This window comes from Macaca thibetana, chromosome 2 (genome assembly GCF_024542745.1).
Source record: "Macaca thibetana thibetana isolate TM-01 chromosome 2, ASM2454274v1, whole genome shotgun sequence".
In the NCBI taxonomy this organism is placed as follows: Eukaryota; Metazoa; Chordata; class Mammalia; order Primates; family Cercopithecidae; genus Macaca; species Macaca thibetana.
In genome coordinates this window covers 122,401,499-122,427,064 of record NC_065579.1, presented here as the reverse complement: position 1 = coordinate 122,427,064, position 25,566 = coordinate 122,401,499, and the positions used below count along the sequence as shown (strand labels likewise).

General features: G+C 39.1%; 1 protein-coding gene across 3 annotated transcripts in view; it reads right to left on the bottom strand.

The window, feature by feature from the left end:
• The window catches only part of TAFA1 (TAFA chemokine like family member 1), a 547,514-nt gene that overhangs the window by 478,716 nt on the left and 43,232 nt on the right, over positions 1 to 25,566 (bottom strand). The gene's annotated exons all lie outside the window — the stretch shown is intronic.

Genomic DNA, 25,566 nt, shown 5'->3' with positions numbered 1-25,566 from the left:
TTCCATCTGATACATTTTGGCTATGTTCCCACCCAAATCTCATCTTGAATTGTCTCTCCCACAATTCCCATGTGTTTGGGAGGGACCTGGTGGGAGGTTGTTGAATCATGGGGGCAGGTCTTTCCCAGGCTGTTCTCATGATAGTGAATAATTCTCAGAAGATCTCATCTGTAAGAGGGAGCTTCCCTGTACAAGCTCTCTCTTTGCCTGCTGCCATTCACATAAGGTATGACTTCCTCCTCCTTGGCTTCTGCCTTGATTGATAGGCCTCCCCAGCCACATGGAACTTTAAGTTCATTAAACCCATTTTCCTATATAAATTACTCAGTCTCAGGCATGTCTCAGCAGTGTAAAAATGACTAATACAGTAAATTGGTACCAGGAGAATGGGGGACTGCTGAAAAGATACCTGAAAATGTGGAAGTGAATTTGGAACTGGGTAACAAACAGAGGTTGGAACAGTTTGGAGAGGTCAGAAAAAGACAAGAAAATGTGGGGAAGTTTGCAACTCCCTACAGACTTGTTGAATGGCTTTGAGCAAAATGCTGATAATGATATGGACAATGAAATCCTGATCAAGGCGTTCTCAGATGGAAATGAGGAACTTGCTGGAAACTGGAGAAGGTGATACCTGGTACATTTTAGCAAAGAGACTGGTGGCATTTTGCCCATGCCCTACAGATTTGTGGAACTTTGAACTTGAGAGAGATGATTTAGGATATCTGGAGGAAGAAATTTCTAAGCAGCAAACATTCAAGAGGTTACTTGGGTGCTGTTAAAGGCATTCAGTTTTATAAGGGAAGCAGGGCCTAAAAGTTCAGAAAATGTGTAGCCTGACAATGCAATAGAAAAGAAAATCTCATTCTCTGAGGAGAAATTCAAACTGGCTGCAGAAATTTGCATAAGTAAAGAGGAACCAAATGTTAACCCCCAAGACAATAGGTAAAATGTCTCCAGGGTATGTCAGAGGTCTTCCTGGCAGCCCCTCCCATCACTGTCCTAGGTGGAAAAGATGGTTTCCTAGGCTTGGCCAGGGGGCCCCTGCTGTGTGCAGTCTAGGGACTTGGTGCCCTGCATCCCAGCTGTTCCAACTGCAGCTAAAATGGGCCAAGGTACAGCTTGGGCTGTGGCTTCAGACGGTGCAAGCCCCAAGTCTTAGCAGCTTCCATGTGATGTTGAACCTGCAATTGCACAGACATCAAGAATTGAGGCTTGGGAATCTCCAACTAGATTTCAGAAGATGTATAGAAATACCTAGATGTTCAAGCAGAAGTTTGCTGTAAGGACGGGACCCTCATGGGGAACCTCTGCTAAGGCAGTGTGGAAGGGAAATGTAGGGTCAGAGCCCCCACACAGAGTCCCTGCTGGGGCACTGCTTAGTGAAGCTGTGAGAAGACGGCAACCATCCCCCAGCCCCCAGAATGGTACAGCCACTGACACTTTGCACCTTGCGCCTGGAAAAGCCATAGACACTCAATGTCAGCCCATGAAAGAAACCAGGAGGGAGACCGTACCCTGCAAAGTCACAGAGGCGGAGCTGCCCAAGACCATGGGAACCCACCTCTTGCATCAGTATGACCTGGATGTGAGACATGGATTCAAAGGAGATCATTTTGGAGCTTTAAGATTTGACTGCCCTGCTGTATTTTGGACTTACGTGGGGCCTGTAGCCCCTATGTTTTGGCCAAATACTACCATTTGGAATGGCTGTATTTACCCAATGCCTATACCCTCATTGTATCTAGGAAGTAACTAACTTGCTTTTTATTTTACAGGCTCATAGGCAGAAGGGACTTGTCTTGTCTCAGATGAGACTTTGGACTGTGGACTTTTGAGTTAATGCCGAAATGATTTAAGACTGGGAGGGAATGTTGGGAAGGCATGGCTGGTTTTGATATGTGAGGACGAGGTTTGGGAGGGGTGACGGGTGGAATGATATGGTTTGGCTGTGACCCCACCCAAATGTCATCTTGAACTGTATCTTCACAAGTCCCACCTGTTGTGGGAGGGACCCAGTGGGAGGTGGTTGAATCATGGGAGCAGGTCTTTCCCATGCTGTTCTCATGATAATAAATAAATCTCACAAAATCTGATGGTTCTATAAGGGGGAGTTTCCCAGCACAAGCTCTCTCTTTGCTTGCCACCATCCACATAAGATGTGACTTGCTCCTCCTTGGCTTCTGCCGTGATTGTGAGGCCTCCCCAGCCACATTGAACTCTAAATTCCTTAAACCCTTTTTGCTGTATAAATCACCTCGTCTCGGGTATGTCTTTATCAGCAGTGTAAAAATGGACTAATACAGCATCCCAGTGATTTATCCATTATGGCACATACAAACCATTATTTTCCAAAGTCCAGTCTTAGCAACACCTTCATTACAATGTTCCAGTATATGTATTAAAAACTGCAGTTACTCCTTTTCTTAAAACCTTCCAAAAATGCATAGTTCTGTACCTCCCCCAGACCTCTTGAATTAAACTCTCAAAGGGCAGAGCACCGGAACCTATGTTACTGACAACCTCTGTATTAGCGTCTACGCACATAAAATAATATGGGGATTAAATCAGATAATGCATGTATGGTACTTAGTCCGCAAATTCTCACATAATAAGCGCTCCAAAATGTTAGCCCCTGTTGTTTTTATGGCTGTCCTTATTACTGTTTGATACAAAGGAACAAGACTAAACAAGAGCTAATGAATTTTCTATTTACTAAGAAAAAAAGTAGAAAAGAAGAGAGATGATAAACCATGTTACTAGAACCATAACACATGAGGTCTTTTGTGATCAGGCAAAGAATAATTTTGAAGGAAATAAAAAGTTTGTGCTTTCCAGGTCCATGTTCTTTCGGGTTTGTCTTAGGTAAATCACGGGAGAAGAAAAGATACAGATATATTTTTATTTTAGCAGTTCTATTCCTGAGAATAGTGGCGCCTATTTAAGTAACATGACCCCAAGTACAGGAATTAGGGTGATTAAAGATTTAAAAGCTTAGAACCATCAGCACTGTCATACTATGAAGTCTCAAGTCTCAGAAAAGCAGAAATAGCCAGCTAATATAAACAAGAAAAATCCGTCTGAGCTAGAAGTAAGTATCTTATTCTGGAAAAGAAGATCTACAATAAAGTTAACCCCTTGAGGAATGCATTAAAGTCCTTGATAGACAAAATGACATCTTGAATATAATATCCCATAGCTTCAAAATCTTGCTTTTTCTGTATGTCTTCTTTTATATGTATCACTTATTGAAACCAGTTGTTTAACTTATCTTTCATCTAATGGTCAGTTTGAAACTTTTTATTAAGTTAAAAGTATTTGCTTAGCATGTATTAATTCCTAATCTCTAGTCACCAATGCCCAAAGCCAGGTGATCTGTTATGACTTATTTTCTTGAGTTACTGAAGACATTACTGCCATGTGAAGAATTGCAAGAATGGCAAATGTCAAAGGAAGCAACAAGAAGTGTTACGGAGGCCGACAGTAACTTTTGTTTTGTTTTGTTTTGTTTTTATAAAGCATTTCCTAGTTTCTTCATTAGAATAAGTATTGTTCTTGTTATAATTGTTTATGTATCTGCCTTTCTACTACTCCTGGACAGTAGGGACAGGGTCTCATTCAACATTGTGTCATTAGATTGAGCAAAGAATAGGCAATCAGTAAATGCTAGTTGAATTGAAGGAAAGAGGGAAGAAAGGAAGAAAGGATGGAAGGAAAGAGGGAAGAAAGGAAGGAAGGATGGAAGGAAAGGAAAGGAAAGAGGAAGAATGGAAGGATGGAAGAAAAGTTGGTTACTGGATGGTCATAATGCTTAGCAATTTACAGTTAAAATGGATGCAAATTCAAAACTTGCAATAACAACACAGTGAAAATAATTCTGTAAAACCACTCCCTCTACAAATAAATAGTAAATGCCTACCATGTGCAGGAGCATGCTAGGTCCTAAAACTAAGTGCTTGTATTACCTCTCAAGCCATGTACTAAACAAACACAATAACCACATTCCTCACTCTCATGGAGCCTCCAGTCTTGGAGGAAAAAGGACATTAAACTTTTAATGGAAAGTCGGTTTATTGTGGCCATTGGGGAAGTAATAAATGATAGAATGAATAACAAAAAAGCTGGTGAGAAACTCTGAATATATTTAATGAAAAATATCATGAAGGAATGGGAATGTTTAACCTGGAGAAGATTCTGAAGATCATAAAAATGCTCTGGGACAATTAAAGAGGCATATCCTTACGTTAGGCATATTTAGGATGGCCATGGAGTGCAAAACAAGGACCAAAATGTAGATGTCACAAGGAAGTAGATTTGGGGTTAATTTGAGGAAAACTAATCTCATTATTGACCTCCAACTTGAATCCTGGTCAGTATTATGGAGACAGTTAGAGCCTACTGCCTGGCTCTATGCCAGTTGCCCCAAATCAAATCCAATGAGAAAGTCTATGAGTTATTCTACATGGAGTTGGTCATCTTGCTTGGTACCATGTCAAAGACTTTACAGCATTGACTATTTTTATTTAATTGCCCCTAAAAATCCCTGTGCCTTACGGAAATCTGTCACTCTCCCACCCTGACAGAGAAATAGAGGCATCAGCTTATAAAAACCCCAGACTGGCCGGGCGCGGTGGCTCAAGTCTGTAATCCCAGCACTTTGGGAGGCCTAGACGGGCGGATCACGAGGTCAGCAGATCGAGACCATCCTGGCTAACACGGTGAAACCCCGTCTCTACTAAAAAAAAATACAAAAAACTAGCCGGGTGAGGTGGCGGGCGCCTGTAGTCCCAGCTACTCGGGAGGCTGAGGCAGGAGAATGGCGTAAACCCGGGAGGCGGAGCTTGCAGTGAGCTGAGATCCGGCCACTGCACTCCAGCCTGGGCGACAGAGCGAGACTCCGTCTCAAAAAAAAACCAAAAACCCCAGAGTTCCCTCCTCGCGTTCTTCCCAGCTATTTTGTATATCTTCCTCTCTGTCCTGAATTCAGCAGATCTTAGTCCCAGGTTATCCTGCCTCAGCTTTCTGTTACCTCTTGATGCCTTTTATAATCTTACAATAATTCCCAGAATCACCTGAAGGTTTTATCTTGTGAAAATCAGAAATTATGTCTTCATGGTCAGCTCCTCTCATGAAATATTTGGTTAATCTACTGTATCTCAACCTACAGTTGAATTCTCCTTCTACCTGGTTATTCTGTATAACCTGGGTACTGCTCAGTTCTTTGCAACCTGAATTTATTTTATATTTTCTAGAACTGTCTGAGATATATACCATTCTTGCACCACTCAGAGAAAAAGATGGTGATGTTCTTTAGACAGATACACATTTAAAAGCAGAAGCACAGTGCTTACATATATCTACAGAGGGGTGTATATCATTTCTTTGCATTTATTTATTTCCTAAATATTTGTCAAGCTCCTACCATGTACCAAGCACATTCTAGAAGCTGGATTATAGCACTGGACCAAAGATAAACTTACCTGCTCTCATGGAACTAATTCTTTGTTGGCAAAAAAAAAAAAAAAAAGAGCACACAAACAATACACTCACCAACACAGAAATGTGTACGTACATATATGACACATATGGCTTTATTGATACAAAATAAAATGTAAATATTTTATGTATTTGATAAATTTTGATGTATGCACACACCTGTGAAACCATCACTACAATCAAGAGAATTTCTGCCTGCTGCTTTATAATCTCTATCCAACTCCCTCCCAAATAACTACTGATCTGCTTTCTATCACTATTGTTTGTATTTTCTACACATTTATGTAAATGAAACCATACAGTATGTACACATTTTTGTCTGGCATAATGATTTTGACATTTATCCATGTCGTTGCACATTTCAATAGTTCATCAGTTTTTATTGCTGAGCATCCTATTGTATGGATATATCATAATTTATTTCTCTATCCACCTGTCGATGAACATTTGGGTTGTTTTCAATTTTTTGCTAATAAAAATAAAGAGACAGATACGTTGATCAATAGATAGAGGCACATAAATGTGTGTGTGTGTATATACACACACACACACACACACACATCTATGTATATACACATATGTATATGTCATCTCTATATCTACCTATGTAGATACACGCATATACAAATTCTTCTAGGTCTCTACTCACAATTTGTACTCTCCAGCACTTTCACTGGCTCCCTTGTGGGTTCTAAGTCAAAAGGCATTGACAGAAATACGTTTGGAAGGCTGTGAATAGGATTCAAGCATTCAGCAGGAAAGTGCTCAATAACTTCAAGGATTTCTTTAAACATAAAGGGGAAGGCACTGGGACCCTCTCAGTTGTTCACTACGTGCCCTTGCAATGTGCTTGCAAAACACTCAATACATTGCCCATCACAGCAAGATGCTCTCATTCTAGTTGAGAAAATCTCCCAGACCTCGAAGATCACAGACTCCGATTTATGTGATCAGGTAAAAATGTATTCTACAGTCATCCTTGGAAAATCCCAAGTAAAACAAATTAAAAGACACAAAAACCCCTACAATATACCAGGAGAGCAAATCAAAACTGAAAAACTGTGCTCCGATAAAAATTAAAGTTACAATAGACATTCATAGTTAGTTGCTCTCTGTCTGTGGTAGAGGTAGAAGTACTCCAATCTCCCTAATTTGATGGCTGTTACAGTTTAGATTACAGATGATACAAACCGAATACACAATCAAAAGGAAACCACTTGCAAAGCTTAAAATCTAGCCTTATACATGATTTTTCTCTTCTTGATGGGTCTACATTTACTCATGAACCCATAGCTCTGGGAGGCAACCGACCATGGAAAGTGATAATTAGCTAAGATGTACATATCAGGGCAATTAGTTTATTTTTTTCTCAAAAATGCAGATATTCCCCAGAAAGAATAAAGAAAAGAGTTTAAATGAAGAGAAAAGATTCCTAGAGCTTGCATCTTTGCTGATGTTATTAAATTTACAACACAGGACAATTTTATCATTAAAATTATACAATGGCATAACCACAACAGGATAATTCTCAAGCAGAAAATGGCAAAAAAAAAAAAAAAAAATTACACAAAACACAAAATATTTTCTGAGGAGTTAAGAAGCTTTCTTGGACAAGTTATGTTACCATAAAATATTAATGTGTGCTCATTTGTCATGTGTTAATTAGCAGAATAAGCTGTAGGAAGTCCGGATTACCATGCAAATGTTAATTAGGTCATAATTTATGTTAAACATTTCTAAGTTTAGGAGCACCGCGTCTCATTTAGCAGCAGTTGAACTTTAGAAATAATTTGCATGTGCAACTGCTCGTTTTCAATTTTAATATGACAGTCACTTCATTTTAATAAATACAAGAAACTGCATTTAAATAATAGCAAATTCTGGACTAATTTGGTCACAGCCAGTGCATTTCCCCAGGAAATTGAAACTTTGTCCTTTCATCACTGTTCAGGTAATAAAAAAATAGGCTTCAGAAGATATTTTTCCTAAAAGAGCCCAGAGAGTCCTCCTGACTCCTCATCAACTATCCCCATTTCTTTTTTTGGAGAAGTGTCCTCCCAGCTGGTTTTTCACTTCATCCAGGTTGGCCACCTTCCTTTCCCATCTCATCATGTTTTTACCCCTCCACTAGGGTGTGCTACACAGCAGTATTCTGCCGGTTCTCCCCTATTTTGCTTTTACATATTTGAATTTATCTTTCTTTAAGCTGTCAACTTATTAAGTTTATTTTTTTATTCTGTTGCAGAATTCCTGTAAGCCACAGGAAACTCACATTGGAAAGGTAAAAAGTCCTTTATCCCAGGTAGGAAATCTTCGGAAAGAAAAGCAATTCTGGCATCGCCAGAGTAGGTAACCTTTTTATTTACAACTACACTGGTTCCAAACAGCCTTCCTAACTTATCTCATGCCATGGACTCCTTTAGTAGTCTGGTGAAGCCTATGCATTCCTTTTAAAATAAAGTAAAGGATTAAAAAGAAAACTAATTATAATAACATTTTAAAAATGTGTGATATAATAAGATGTATGCTTCTTTATTAATGCATTAAAGAACGTAATCTGACTGCAGGTCTGCAGGTCTGAATAATGACTGTAATTTCAAAATACCTGTAGTAAGAACCCTAATTGAATTTTCAAGCCATCTGTATTTCAACAGTATAAAAATACCTGAGATTTCTATTGGTGACAAAGTCACAGAACTCTAGAAGGATATTTTTAATCAATGTTTTCCTAACTTAAACTTTACATTATAATAATGAAATGTAACCTTTTAAAAATATTTTTACTTTCAAAAACTATTTTCATTTTATACTTTTTGTCCATATGCAAACTTTTAAAAAAAATATATGTATAATTATGGTGCATGCCAAATTTATTGCATCTTTAATGGTTTCTTATTACCAGTAGTAGTATTTAAAATGTTCTCTAAGATGCGACCCACTATTAGCTCAAGAAGGGAAAATATGTAGCTCAGTGGCTGGGGCCTGGGTAATCCCAGCCCTCATCACCCGCAGCCCTGAGTTTATTTTACATTTGGGCTTTCAAATAAGCTTTGATTCACACTTTTCTTTTTTAATGTGAATTTGCTGCCAACATTTTAAAATTCTAACTTGCAAATAAAAACCCAGATTTCAAACTTCTCGTAGGCAATGCTGGTGCTGCATTTCTACATGGCAAGGATCCACTGGAGCTGAGCCTGTTTTTTTAAATCTGGATACAGTGTCCCCTTCTCCAAAATAATTTTTCTTTTTAGGTTACCTGTCTTGCCCCTGTGGGCATTTGAGTTGGCAATCACCTGTTAGATTATAAAGTTCAGACTTCTTAAGACTGCCACTGAAGACTGTCAAAAACTAGTGTTTGTAGCTAATTACTTTTGAGAGCTTTTGGTGTTACTATTTCCCCAGAAAAGGAATTGATAACTTTCCCTACCATGGAGCATTTCTTCCCTTCTTTGAACCCAAGAGGACTGCTTCTTCATTATGGTTATCTCTTAACCAGGCCACATCCAAATTTCAAATCATAATTCAAATATTACCTCTTCTATGAATCCTCCCCTACTACTTCAAACTGAAATATTTGTCTCCACTCTTGATGTGCAGCCACCAGAGAACAGGGATTTCAGGTTATGGTTTAGATTTTTCCACTGAAAAACCCTAGGGTCAGGCATATGTATAGGAAGTCACAATTCCTTGTTGATTTTATTTTCATTGGTTTGGTCAAGAACCTGCTTTTTGTTTTGTTCATGCTTTGTCCTTGCTGTTTATTTGTTTGGTGTTCACTTTCTCAAGAATACATTATTCTCCAGAAGTCATGAACTAGTCTTTCAGGGCCTGTGCATTATTTTAAATGACAAAAACTTTGCTTATTTGACCATGTTTCCGGCATCTCTTGAAAAGATTTGCATAGGATCATAGTCTTGGGCCTGAAGCCCCATATGGCACCTACTGGTTGCAAGTGAGTAGCAGAAGTCTCCCTTAACAAAAGCATAGGAGCTCCAGTTTCCTACAGTCCTCACCATCCCCTACTATGGTGCCCTTGATTCACCTTGAGAGTCTGTATTACCTACCTCCTCCCTACCCCCAGAAATAGCTTGGTTTGAGACCACTTAGTCTACACAAAAATAAGATTGTTAGAGAAAAAAATAAGTGATCGTCACTAAGAGGTTTTGGCTGTTAGAACTGTAGTAGCAAAAGATCAACTGATAGCATCTAAAATAAAATACCACACACTTATGTCTAGTATATGTTTTTTGGAAGCATTGAACCCCCTACCATGTCTTCAGAAACAAAAACCATATCGTTTGAGGTATCATTTCTACATTTCCAAATAAAAAGGAAAATTTCTCTTTGATGAGGGATAAATGTGATATATTCAGGGCACACAAAAAGAGAGAAACCATGCAGCACCAGTGGTTCAACCTCCCCCTCCTTCCCTGAAGGGTGTTTTGTGCAGAAAGATGACCTCATCCTCAAAAATAGAGGTATTTCTTGAATGTTCATAATGTACCTTTAATCATCAACTACAGTTTTATTCTTCATGTACATATCTGCTCTTTTTTGGAATCTACTTCCCTTTCAAGACACCGCACATGATCAATAGTGCTTATGACCTATGCAAAATGCACCTGTTATTATGGTCTTAAATCACCACTTTCAAGCTTCAAGCAAATCCCCCTTCCCGGTTTTCAGTGATGTGATAAATAAGTGCATTTTCATCCTGCCTGTACCCTCTCTAATTCTGAGGATGGATGTGCCATTCCTACTCAGACCTTGCATCCCTGCACTGATTCCCACTGTGCCTTTTAACCGGTTCTCGTGGAGAAGCCATTGTATGATGCTGAATGTACTCAGTCTCCTTTCTCAGGACTTCTTCTCTCAGGACACACAGACTGAATTACATGTAGAATTCCTGAAATGGGAAGTCTATACAAACAGAGAAATTTATCAACCAACATAATTGTTTTTAAAATTATATATCATTTCCATAATCAAGATGAAAACACAACTCTCAACCTGACACTTAATAAATCTCCTTTTCAAAGTCTTCTAGCTGATATATACCATCTTCATGTAGCATCAAAGAGAGAGACAGACTCACATATGCCATGTCACAGAGCTTTCCACGGGGAAGTTTCACAGTATTCTCATTGGCTCCTGTCCACTCAGTTTCGGCAGATATTTATTTTCTACAACTGTTAGCTCCATCTCCAAACAAAGCTGAGAAAGAGATCCAGAGAGAGCCAGCAAGAAAGAGAGCACACACACACGCTAAAGAGGAATATGGTCAGTACACACTTGAACCGATGTCAAACCCACTGTGGGATCTGTTCAATCATCCATCCTGACAAGCTGGTTTGTGATGGTGAGACTTGAACAATCCACATTTTCATTATATAGAGCCTAACCGCTAAGAAAAGCAATCAAAAACCAGCTAATTGAATTATCCATGAGCCCATTTAAAGAAGAAATATTGCTCAGTAAAATTATACAGCCTCTCTCAAGCCAGCCCCTCCAACTCTTGTATCTTTTCTCTAAGGCATATGTACCTGACATCCATGACAAAGACCCACAGCAAAACAGTGACTGACCCAAGAGACATGGAGGCCAGTTTCCCCACATTCACAGGGACCAGAGAAATGTTATGCATAAGCAAACAAGCAGCTCACTGTAAAAACATGATGCAAGGATTTCTGGAGAAGGACCCACCATCTCATTTGCTGGTCTAGAATAGTCCACGCACCTGTCTGCTTCTCTGCCTGAAATTCTACCAGCCAAGTTTCACTCCTTCAAGGTAAAGTGTTATGGCCTAAAACAATGTTCTTTCAAAATATCTGCCCCAGGCTGACTTGAAGTTGCATCAGTCATTTGTACGGCCAGTGTCTGCCTTTGCTGGTTTCTATCCATGGAAACCATGTATTTGGAGCTGCTGTGTGGAGGTGGTGCCACAGGAGAAGGCTGAGGAAGACAGGGATTGTGAAAAATTGTGAGGGCACTGGCACTTTAGGAAGGTGACACCCCCAGAGGGAAAAGGGAGATTCGGAAAGACACACACACACACACACACACACACAAACACACACAGTTGCAATGGTGGACTTTTGAGGTGATGAGGCACATAAGTCAGAAAACAGTATGGAGGCATCAAAAATAAATTTCTCTTCCTTCCCAGTTTTTTTTATTTTTTTCTCCTTCAGTGAGCCTTGATTATACACGGAGCGAGCCCCTTTAGCATTCAGGAGTAAATTCTCACTTCAGCCTAAAGAAAGCCGTGTGCTTAGCTGGCTCCCCTAGCCCTCAGAGGAGGAGGCCAGGAACAAGCCTGCGGGGGCTCCCCAGCTGCCTCCCAGGAATAGATTTATTTGCACCCAGCAATTTAGGCTCAGGTGCTCTTCTAAGTAAAAACAATTATGTTCACTCCGCCCTGGCACTTGGGTTAATAATTCCCAAATGAGTCAGTAAATCAAACAAGAACACTTTTACAAAAGATCTTATTTTCTCTGATTCTTTAATTCATTTACCTAGGGCTGGCCCTTGGCTAAGCTGTGGACAAGATAAAGACTATTCATTATCGGCTCCCTATATCACAGGCCCCTCTGTCATTGTGCAGATACACACTGAGTGCCCCTTGCTTACTGTAGAGGTCAGGGTGCTGCTGTGGCCCCTTACCTGCATCTGTACTCCCTATCCAACATTCCCCTCTTGCTCTCAAAACCCACCTGTTTTGTGTTCTGCTCTCTCAGAGATGTGTACTATTCCTTCCAGGGTAGCTTATTAGTGGGTAGAATATAGGCTCTGCGGTTAGGCTCCCTGAGCTCAATTCCCACCTCTGCCATTTGCTAACTCTGTGACCTTGAGGAGGTTACTTAGCCTTTCTGCCTCAGTTTCCTCATCTCTGCATTCAAATGATACAATCTACCTTCCAGGGTTTTTATAAGGAACAAATGTTTTATATATATAACATTTGTGGTGTGTGTGTGTGCACGCGCGTGTGTGTGATTAGTGCTGTGCCTGGCACTTTCCATGCACCCAATGAGCATTCGCTGTTGCTATTATTATTGTAAATGACATATAAGGCATAGTCCTCCAATTGTATAGTCTTCTTCTTCAGGCTGTTCACGTGAATTTTCTCCAAAATGTCTTCTCAGCTCCTGAAGAAAGTTTGAGGAGGCAGTAAAGAAAGCACCTTGATATTATTTATACCATGAAAGTGATAGAAACAATAACTTATTACTCATTATCATGTGGGAATTTTATATATAATAGCAAATATCTCCACAATTTGGTCTCATCTTCAGCAATCACTGGTGGTTTCTGATCCTGAAACCTCCCAATTTACAACCTTTTTCTGCCTTGCCACCAGAGCTCATCTTTGTAAATAGTTATGGACCGAACCCAAAGATACAGCAGCCATAGAAAACATTATACAAGCCTTTTTCTACGGGCTATTCATTTAAAAATAATAAAACTATAGTTTTTAAAAGTCTGAAAACAGGTATCAATATACAACTCTGTTCAACAAGCAGCAGTCAGTTGTTTTCTGAGAGACATTACTAAATGTGTCTGGCTTTGTGTATCACTTTGGTTAAGAACATTTTTTTCTTTACCTCTGGAATTTAGAAACTTACTATATTTTCAACATTGACTCAGGAGTGAAAAACTGAGCTCTCAAGTATGTCTATTAATAACTCAGAGACCTTGTGAACATTCATTACTCCCCAGGACTCTATGTGTCTATCTGGGAAATGGTAAGGGAGAGAAGAAGGAGAAAACAATCTCACAGAATTGATTCAAGCTTAAACACCTATATGTGAGAACACCTTGCAAATGGAGATCATCACAAAGATAAAGATCATTATTGTTATGTTGCAATAGTCAATGTTTTTGAGCTGCTACTATGTACTGGGAACTCTCTTAAATGCATTGTATAAATTTTCTTGCTCAATGCATATAACTACAATATAAGATACAAATCTTTATTTCCCCTATTTTACAGATGAGGAAACCAAGGCTTAAAGTTGTTGCGTAACTCTCTGAAGGCCACATAGCGAATAAGTGATAGACCTGGGAACTTGATTTCACTAACTAGATTATTAGCATCTATACTAACTATAGTTCCAGCAGAAGTAGAGACATCACTGCTTCCACTTTAGCTGCAAAGATGATTGTCATCCATTACACCTGTGATGAGTTTCTTATTGCTGCAGTAGCAAACTACAATGAACTTAGCGGTTTAAAATACAAAAATGTATTATCTTGCAGTGAGATAAGGAGTCTGAAATGCATTTTGGGGGGCTTAAATCAAGGTGTCAGCAGCGCTGCACTCCTTCTGAAGGTTCTAGGGGAGAATCCGTTATTTGCTTTCTCCAGCTTCTAGAAGCCACCCACATCACTTGGCTCATGACCACCTCCTCTGTCTTCAAAGCCAACCATCGCGTCACTCCACCCACTGCTTCTGTCGTCACATTTCCTTCTCTGACTCTCACCGGAGGCTGTATCTTTCACTTACAAGAATTCTTGTAATTACATGGAGTCCACTCAGGTAGTCCAGGATAATCTTCCCATACCAAGATCCTTAACTTAAAAACACCTGCAAAGTCCCTTTTGCTATGTAAGGTAGCCCATTCACAGGGTCTGTGGATTGGGATATGGACATCTTTAGGGAGAGTCCTTATTTTGTATGTCACACACTGCAATGACCAAGTTATAAAATTACAATTAAAGAATTGTTTCCAATATATAAAAATGGAAAGGAAGCAGATTGCTTCCACCCTAGCATATTTCCTGAGATGAAGTTCCATATTTAAATGAAGCATTGGAATTGATATTTTCTCATTAATTTAGTAAAATGATTAATGAGATGTGCAACAGAGGCATGAAGAAAATACACAGGATCACCTCTTTTCAATGCTGATGAGAGGGAGCTGGTCTTGGGTGAATACAGAAGTTCTGTTTCAAGTGATGAGATTCGGCCCCATAACATAGATAACTGAAATATCTCTAACTATGGACCACTAGACACCATTTGAATTATCACACTGCCAAATCTACAAACTACAAATTTCTATTCCTGGCTCCCAATTCAAGAGGGTGAAATATACGTTGATTCCAGTTCAGAAGAGGATGCTCTGCCCTCAGTGGGGAAACAGAATTGCTGGCCAAGGGCAGAGGAACTTAAAATATGTGTCAGAGAAGGGATGATGGGCAGAATTGTAGCTTTTTCCATAAAAACTCCTATAATAAGTCGTGACCAGTCAGCCACTCCCTTAACACGATGATGTCAACTTAACATGGGTCACAAGTGGATCTCAGTATTGCAACGGGTGAGCAGTAACAAATGCTCATTTTTCCTACTTATCTCATCCAGACCCCTCAGTGTCTCCAACCAAATTCCTGCTGCCAATGTCTGCATCCTTAAGCCAGAATTTGCTTTTTCTCTTGGAACTACAATTAAACCATCCTATTCGTGGCCAGCATGCTGAAAGTGCCTGGAATTTAAAACCCGCTAGGAGTAGCCCTTCACCAATGAGTCTCAGAAATTGGCATGTAAATCTCCCACACACTTTCTTCTCTATTGGGAAATTTCTGAAACATGTGTTTTGCCCTATTTCCCAGAGTTCCCCCATGGGATTAAGCTCTGATTGCTCACTATGATAGCTGGCTTAATAATGTTTCTTTGATTGATTGGCTGTCTTATCTTCTGTATTATATTAAAGTGTTTTGCATCTCCAAAATAAACCTGGATCTACCTCAGGATCTAATTCTGGAGTAATTAGACAGTTGGAACTTGGGTGACCACCCATCTTGTTTGCTCAGGATGGAGGGTGTTCCTGGGACATGGGACTCACAATTTTAAAACCATCACAGTCCTAGGAAAAGCATTTCAAATTTGCCTAGAACTTGCACCTTTTCAGGATGTGGCACTTTCAGTACTAAAATCTGGGAACTCAGGTTGGAACTCAAAGTAGTCCTAGGAAACAGATCTTTAGAATTGGTCTTTGCAGCTAGAAACTAGCAAAATGGCAACAAAATCACCATTGCTAGTCATGAGTGGAATGGCGTGCTATGAAATCATAACTGCTGAGACTCTTACATAAGATTGAATTGGGATGGGGCACAGCTGGAAGAGGATGCACTAGCTTATGCAGTTTCTCTAGCAGTTGAGAGATAGGGTGGCAATGGTCATTGGAAAGACTGTGGAATTAGATAGTTGGACCAAATACCATCAATGAGCTGAAATAAGAAAATGACAGGCTCCCGTGAGCTGAACACCAACTCAGGGCACAGTGTGGAAAGCCAGAGGCCTCTCTGGCATCATTTAAAGAAACTCTCATCTTCTGCAGGCAGAGAAAAGATCAGGCTGAAAATCAGGGCTAGGACCTGATGTGAGAAAAGAACTGTCTAGAGTGTTGAAGTAACAGCCCCAGCCAACATTCTAAGGCAGAGCATAGATAAAGAAGATGGGAAACCCTGAGATATGTCCAGGGAGAGGGACATCTGGGTAAATGCACTCCAGACTCGAACTCTCAGGTTCTCCTTAACCCTCTGAGACTTCAGAAGTTATCTACATCTTATTTTTAGAGTATAGCATCCTTTCCTTGCTGGGAGACCAAGCAGAAGCTTCACCTAGGAGGTGGCCTTGGGAGATGATACTTGCCTTCCTCAAGATCTGTCACCACATTCCAACATGGCTTGACTAGGGAAGCACTTACTCTGCTTCAAGAAGTAAAGAATTATTCAATAACTGTGTTTCAAGATCTGATTAACAGGTAGCTACTGAAACTGGGAAAACAGGTGTGGCAGTGAACTCTGAGAGTTCTGTACCGTTGGGGTAGGGGAAGGGAGCAAAATATAGTGCTGGGTAATGGAGTTTATTGATATGGAGGCACTCACCATACAAGGCAAGCAGGGAGTTAAACCACACCACCTCTTGGCCCCCACACACATACACACACATGAGTATCTACCAATGACACTTAAGAGTTGGACTATAAATACCTTTGCTCCTCAGCCCTTAGGTGAGATGGTTCTGAGTTGTGCGCTTTGCAGATTTCCCAGAGTTTCTTCAGGGAATTAAGTTTCTTTCGCTCACTATGGCAGGTGGCTTGGTAATTAACTCTTTTTTGACTGCCTTCCCTTTCCTTTCATACTTCCCCACTCCTGGTCATGTTTCTTACCATCCAAATAAAATGCTTCCACCAAAATAATTGCCTGAAGATCTGCTGGTGGAAGACCCTAAACCAAGGCGTAGAGGTACATATCTCATTATAAAAACTTCAGAGCATAGTCTACCGCAAATAAATAAAAGAAAAGCATACTTAGTACTAGATTAAGAAATTGAGGATCATAAACTTGTCTAATAGTATAACTAGTGCTATAACCTTAGATCTTAAAATAGTGTCTGGCAAACGGTAGCTACTTATTAACTGTTTATTAAATAGATTAATAAACAAATGAATTAATAAGATTAACCCCAATCAATTAGACTCAGAGGTTGTCCAAGCTTTGCCTGTAAATCGCCAGATAGTAAACAGTTTAGGCCTTGCAGGCCGTACAGTATGTGCTATGACTATTCATCTCTGCTGTTGTAGTGTGAAAGCAGCCATGGACAATATGTAATGAATGAGTGTACCTGTGTCTCAATAAAACTTTATTCACAAAAGCAGAACATCAGATTTGGTCCATAGGCCACATGTCTTAGTCTATTTTGTATTGCTATAAAGAAATACCTAAGGCTGCATAATTTATAAAGAAAAAGGTTTATTTGGCTCATAGTTCTGTTGGCTAGAAGACTGGACATCTAATAAGGGCCTCAGACTGCTTCCACTCACAACAGAAGATGAAGGGGAGCTGGAGTGAAGAGATCACATGGGGAGAGAGGAGGGGAGGTGCCAGGCTCTTTTTAACAGCCAGTTATGGTGGGAACTAATAGAGTGGGAACTCACTCACTACCCTCCCTACTCCCCTGACCTCTGGCTCCCAAAGGGAAGACATTCATCTTCTCATGAGAGGTCCATCTCCATGACCCATGCCCCTCCCACTAGGCCTCATCTCCCAAAACTGGGGATTACATTTCAATATGAAATTTGGACTGGACAAGCGTCCAAACTATAGCAACAGAGTTTGCCAATTGCTAGTGCAAATAAAAATCAAAACCATATCAAAACTTCATATCTGTGAAGGGGAGGCCAGAAAACTTGTGATTTCTCTGATGGCTATTTTGATACTTTTTAAAATGTAAAACTACATCAGTCATAGTGGCTCATGCTTGTAATCCCAGTGCTTTGGGAAGCCGAGGTAGGAGGATCACTTGAGGCTGGAAGTTCAAGATCAGCCTGGGCAACACAGTAAGAACTCATCTCTACAAAAAAAATTTATCAATTAGCCAAGTGAGATGGTGCATGCTTATAGTCCAAGCTACTTGGGAGGCTGAGGCAGGAGGATGGCTTGAGCCCAGGAGTTCAAGGCTGCAGTGAGCTATGATTGCATCACTGCACTTAAGCCCAGGTGACAGAGTGAGAGCCTATCTCTAAAAAATAATAGTAAAATAAAATATAAAATTATTTTCCAAGAAACTGATTTCTCATTTTTTGTGGCCCTGCTTTGCTGGAAGCTTGATTTGCCATTTGGTTGTCTCTACATCACATAAATTACTGTGAAATGCAATGTTACAAAATGAAGAGCAGAGGCAGATTCCATAGCCTGCATAAAAGTAAATAGATACATTAAAATACAGATGCCAAGGTTTTGGAGGAGAAATATAAAGAGATAGACTATCTAGTAGGTAGATCTGATTTTGTTTCCATTCCTACTAGAAAAAGTACCAGCAGACTCTACAGGTAGCTTATGCTTATATCTTAAATGCCAACACTTGTCACGTGTAGATTAAGGTCTTTATCACATCTGTTAAGATATAAATAGGCAACCTATGGGGAGTAAAACTTAAAACAGTCATCAGGGGAGTTCTCCTTGGCTCCTCCATGTAAAGAAGTCCCCACCCCCACCAGCTACTCTGTTTCCCAACACACTACTTTATTTCTGCCATTGCACTCATCATATCTGAAATGTTCGTATTTGAAAATTGTCCGTGCTAGTGTTAAAAAAAGTCATGAAGACTTTGAAACGGACCAGAAAAGACTGCTATAGAATGCTGGATGAAGTTTAACAGATACTCCAGGGATAATATGATTTCATGGGGTACACAGACACTTTTGATGGTCTTTCAAGAGAAAAAAGTTAAATTGCTGATGGTGCCAGTGAAGTAAATATTTCCTGTCCAATGTAAGGCAAATTATTCCCGCTTGTGGTGATGAAAACAAATATTGTCCAGTAGAGATTATAAATTTTTGTAAATCCAGTTCTCATTTGAACCAATTATAAACTCTTCCTGTTCTCCTTATTAATTAGTAAGTCACATAAATCTTTGACATGTGTTCATGTTGTATTTGTGGGAGTCATGATTTTACCTTTTTGAAAATTATCCTTTAACACTAGACGCAATATTCATAAGTGAGTCAGATAGAGGATGTTGTCTTGTTCAATATCATGCCAGGTACATAAGGGAAACAGTAAATATTTGTTTGGTGAGTGAAGAAATGAACAAATAAATAAACAAATAAAGTGAATGAAGATGTTCAAATAGGATGTAAAGCCAGGAGACAAACCTAGCTACAGTATAAAACTTTCAGAAATGCCAAGTAAGATTGTAAGTTGTGCGCTGATCAAGAGTTCCCAGAGTTCTGTGTCCTAGTTTATGAGGTGTATCTTCTCAGAGGATTTCCTTGTTTAATGATCTAAAGTTCCACCTGGGCTAGAGGAGGATTTAAAAACATTGTGAGGACATTGGAGGACTCAGAGTAGTTACAGGAACCTGGGGATATTTAGGTGAAATTTGAGTATTAAAACAAAAAAAAAGAGTGCCACTGAGAAGGGATAGTTTGATGGAGATGGCCTATTGAGAGCCATTGTTTAATAAAAATTCTCTAGCAAATTCATCTGTCAAGTTGACAGAAGATCTCAATACTTAGAAAATAAGAGAAAGAAGAGGTCATGGTGGTTTCTTGACAGCAAAGAGCTATTAACAATTACTCCAGTGTGGTGAAATTCAGTACAGAAAGCATTTTGAATGGGGATATTCCATTTCAAAAATCATGAAGTTATAATGTTGAGAGTTAAACAGGTGTAAATAATAGCTTTGCACACTTTTCATTGACAGACACCTCAGTAATTTATGGAAAAAAGACTTCCTTAAATTACAACAAAGATGAGGAATTCTGGAGTCTGTCCTCTATCTTCTCAAATTTTCCTATATTCATAGAAATTATAGAATGCAAAGAGTATCATTTGTATTCTTAAAAGGACTCTCCAACATTCAAAATTATTTTAGAAGAAAATTATGTAGTTTTGTCAACTAGCTACCTGGTATATTTTTAAAACGACAGCGTCATTAAAAAAAAAATAACACTTCACACCTAAATTGACTTATCTTGACAAAATATTTCCATACATCTTTTCAAAGCCTGTGAGTCAGAGAAATCATGATGATGATTTACAAATCATGTGAAATACTATGATATAAACAGTGCCATATATTAGAGGGTAAAAGTTCAGAAGTGACATATACAATCTAAATGAGGTTTCTTAACCTCAAAACTAATGTCATTTTGAGCCAGGTAAGCCTTTATTGTACAGAACTGTCCTATATTATAGGATTTTTAGATTTTACTGGCCTCTACCCATGACATGCCAGTAGCCCACTCTTCCCTAGTACGACAATCCAAAGAATCTCCAGATATTGTCAAATATCCCCTAGGTGGCAAAATTACCCCTGGTTAATAACCACTGCTCTGAATCCATGTAGTTCTAATAGGTTATTCAATTTTAACTAGTAAATATCTGTGTCAGATCTGATTCTTAGTAAGACTATTATTCTGTTGTCTTTTCTCCAATAGAATTGCAGTGAATTCTGCCAGTAAGAAAGCACAGTAATAGTAGAAACTGAAATGAATATAATAGAAACATTTATTCACTTCTGTAATCCACATACGCTAAGCCTAGCATATGGATTAGCCCATGTAATCCATCTCCCCTAACAACCCTATGAGCCAGGTGTATTTATCATTCCTGTATTACAGATGAGAAAACTGATGGTTAACAATAATAAATGTGTGCATATAGTTGGCAAAGTAGAAAGTCTTCAAGCTGAGATACAATACCAGGCAGGTTGACATAGACTATACTTTTAATATCTATGCTGAGAAGTAAACTGTTTTTTCTCACACTATGCAGCTGTAGGAAAAGATACTTCGGCTTACGGGCCAAACAATGGCTGGTGGGTCAAATCCAGCCCAACACCTGTTTTAGCAAATCAAGTTTTACTGGAACACAGCCATGACTATTCATTTACATATTGTCTTTGGTTGCTTTCACACTAAAAAGACAAGTTGAGCAGTCACAACAGCGACTGCAGGGCTGGCTAAGATGACAAATAATTATTCCCTGGACTTTTACAGGAAAAGTTGGTCAATGGCTGATCCCTGCTTTAGAAGCTGAAAATCTGGCCCCTTAAATGGTAAGTGGCAGAGCCAGAACTTGAATCCAGCCCTGTCTGGGATCCAGGCTCTTACCCACAGGGCTCTGCTGAGGACACTAGGAATGGCATCCAGCACAGACATAGAGCTTACTATATGTCAGGCACTTTTCTACACATTCCTATAAGCAAACTCATTAATCTTCCCAATAATTCAGTGAAGTATCGTTATATGCCATAGCAGACGATGGTGGTACCTAGCCCAAATCCCCTCAGCATTCACTTCTACACACTGAGGAATTTTATTTCCTCACCTTAGAAGCACATTGGATGCAAACACAGGACAAGTGGCACATGCCATAGCATAAATGGCCCATATGCAACCTTCAAAGATTCTGAGGGTGATACATCACTCAGGGGCCCTTCTATACTGTCTTGAGTACCCACGTCCTCTCAGTGGTAACTGGTTTGCTAATACATCCTTCATTGGTTTTTCCTTCTTCCCTACTGCAATTCCTCACTTCCCAATCTATGTTTCCTGGCATCACCTTCCAAAGGAACTACGTATAGTTGAATTCTTATTTCGGAGTCTGTTTCTGAGGGAATTAAAACTAAGATACACCATTTTTACAGGCAAGAAAACTAAGGCCCAGAGAGGTTATGTAACCTGCCCGAAGTCACACAACTGGCAATTGGAGATTTGAACCAGGACATCTAGCTGCAGAGTCTACAGTCTTATCCAAACCATTCCCACAGAACAGTCATTTATGGTAGTATCTAAGTATTCCTGTTCCCCTTTCTCTACAAAGCAGGATAAACACACTATCATGAACACCATCTTTGGGAATTTATTCAGAGAGGGATGAAAGTCATCTGAGGGTGGAAAAAAAAATATGCAGAAAATGCTCTCTTCCTGCTCCTTCCCCACCCCTCCTAAAAAGGACAGAGTTTCTGTTATGATGGCAGTCAATTTCTGTGCTGCCAGCCAAGTGAGAGGGACAGAAGGAAACTTTCCTCTCTCTAGTCGTAGAAATTAACATCTGTACACTTCCTTTGCTTATGCTCCACTGCCAGCCTCAACTGGGAAATAGTCCCTCCAACTCCAAGTAACCTATCAGGGCTACCATTTCCCCAGGCCTGATAATAGTACAATTCTGTCCAGGTTCCATTACTGAGATGCAGAATTCATGTGTGCCCAGCAACACAAATCACATTTCTTCTCCTCTTCAGTGTTGGAAAACAAACAAATAATCGCTCTCTTTTCTTTAGGGATTAAAAAAACCCATATACTTGATTGATAGACAGCTACCATAATTCCTCATCTGCAGCCCACAATCCTCATATAATGAGAGGCACTGAAATCATTCTGCCTGTCACACAGACACCTGGTGGCTGAGCAAGAGCTGCTCCCCAAGGAGAAAAGCCTTTCTTCAATAGACACTCTAGACACCATAGGCAAAGATTTAGAGTTCATTTCTTTTTGATAGCCTATGAGTTGTAAAAAAAGGAAATTTCTAAGAACTTCAGTGGTCTTAGAGAAAATGAGTAATTAAGCCAGGGCCACTGCATATAGTTATACATTGTAGGCTATGATTGGTGTCCCCCTAGAAATGTGCAGTAAAAAATGTGCCCAGCTGTAATGTAACTTAGTACAATCACTATGGAGAACAGTTCGGGGGTTCCACAAAAAACTAAAAATAGAACTTCTATGTGATTCAGCAATCCCACTGCTAGGTATATGCCCAAAAGAAAAGAAATCGGTATATTAAAAAGAGATATCTGCACATCCGTGTTAATTGCACCATTATTCACAATAGCCAAGATTTGAGAGAAACCTCAGTGTACATCAGGAGATGAATAAATTTTTTAAAATGTGGTACATATGCACAATAGAGTACTATTCAGCCATTAAAAAGAATGAGACTTTGTCATTTGCAACAACATCAATGGGATGGGAGGTTATTATGCTAAGTGAAATAAACCAGGCAAAGAAAGACAAACTTCACATACTCTCACTTATTTGTGGGAGCTAAAATAATTAAAACAATTGATTTAATGGAGAGAGTAGAATGATGATTACCAGAGGTTGGGAAGGCTAGTGGGGGGAGAAGGGGAAATTAGGGATAGTTGATGAGTACAAAACTATGAAAAGAGAGAACGAATAAGATATAGTATTTGATAATACAACAGAATAACAACAGTTGACAATAATATATTATACATTTGAAAATAACTAAAAGGGTATAATCATATATTTATAATACAAAGAAAGAATAAATGTTTGTGGTGATAGATGCCTCATTTATCCTGATGTGATTAATATGCATTGTATGCCCATATAAAAATATCTCATGTACCCCATGAATATATTTACCTACTATGTACCCACAATTTTTTTTCTAATTTGAAAATATCCCCCCAACTATGCATGACAGCCCTGCCATAAGCCCGTCTTCAACATTCATGAACCCCACATACACCTATTTTGCCTAATACATTCTTATAATCATAGATATTATATTATTTAATATTAATGATTTGCAGAGGGAGTATCAGAATGTTTCCACTTGTCAGAAACAGAGTACTCAATTAACAGTACTTACATTTCATAAAGCAGGAAGAAAGGAAACAGGCAGTTCTGGGGTTTGTTACCTGCATGATTCTATGATGTCTGGGCTCTGGGTTGATTTCTCCACAATTAAGCTTGGGTTCCTCCTCTTGGTTAGAAGATGGTTACTGCAGCTCTAAGCATCATCCCTCACAAGCATGTGGCCAACTTCATCCATTTGCATAACCTGGAAGGCCCTTGCAGTGATCGAGTCTCCCTCTCTTGCAGTAGAGTGATGGAGTCAGAAGCTTCTGACATTTCTGAAGTCTCTACAGCTATCATACCTATTAGGTTGGTGCAAAAGTAATTGATTTTTGCCATTACTTTTAATGGCAAAAGTTGTTGTGTCTATTGGGTGATTATATTGGCAGGTGTCTTCTTCAGGTCAGGTTATTGTGCTCCTGGGTTCCATAGATGTAAATATTGCCAATATATCCCCACCCTTCATTACTTAAAATAACTTGAGTCTCTATTCGTTATAGCCAAATAGTGTAACCAATCCACTCAACTGTTAACAGAGAAGGGTATTTCTCCTTGACAGCTGGATCCAGCGAAATTATGTGGTGTTTCCAGAAGAAAGAACAGATCCCATTAATTCTGGTTCATTTCAGAGATGAGGGCTTCCCATCTTCATTAAAAGTGGCTGCTACCCATATAAAATAAACTTTCCCTTGGGGCCTTCTGTGAAAATTCAGTTGGCTGCTATGCCATCCCTTTGTGGTGAGCCCCTTCTTGAATTTATGCATTTCTCTCATATTTTATGTGAACTTTATTTCAACTGGAAGGTTGTTCCAGAATTATTTCATATCTTGGGCCAGGTATGTGGATCTATGTCAACATCAGAGGAAGGATATTTCGAATCTGCATAAAAGTTTCCTAAGCTGAAAGATGTGCTAGTGCCCCCATATAAGATCCTAGACTTATCTAAAGGAGAGAAAAACTGCTCTCACTGTAGATGCTTTATAAAGATGTGTGTAGCACCCGTAGCTTGCCTACCCTCATGGGGATGAGAACAATTGAGCAGATAAATCTCAACTACTTTCAATATTAAAACAGTTTTTCATAGATATCACACTAAGATAATGAATGAAGCAAAAGCTTTATTCAAATATGAAACACAGTGCTTGCATATTTGTAACAACTTCTGATGCAAGAGGTATATACTTGTTTTTTTAAAAAATCAATATGCCTTATGTGATACTATAATACTTGCCAGGGATAAACCAATATCATCAGGTTTAACCTTATTTTAGACACAGTACAGCAGCATGTACAGTACCGTTCAGGATCTAGAGCCAGGTCTCTGGCAATGACTGGAGGCTGTGTTCAAGTCCTAACTCTATCACTAGCTGACTGTCTAGCCAAACAAATTACTTAACCTCTCCAAATATCTGTCTACTTATAAATTCAGTTGGCTTACCTACCATATAGAGTGTTATGTGAATTAAATGAGATAATCCATAAATGACCCTTATCATGATGCTTGAACTCAGTAAACACCCAATCAATATTTATCATCAAAGAATCAACTTACTCAGCATTGATCTTAACAATAAGACAATGGGACCCTAACTGGACAATTTTGCTGATTTATTTCTAAGATTCTTATAGCCAACCATTTGCTTAAAAAGTTGAAAATGTATCATTGCAAACTTAGTAGCACAATTGTTAAAAAGTTGAAAATGTATCATTGCAAACTTAGTAGCACAATTGTGAGAGAGTGTATTAATCATAGAAAAAATTTTAATAAAGTTGACATTAAGTATTTTCTGGAATTAATGAAATAATAATACATTTAGAAGTCTGGTTAACTATGTCTTTGTTTTAAGGATAAATTATTTTGCACTCCTACAATCAGAGTCACCTAAATATAACCTTATCAATGTAGGGAGCAATACAAAAAAATTATCTAGACCTGTGTTCCATATTTTCATGTAGTACA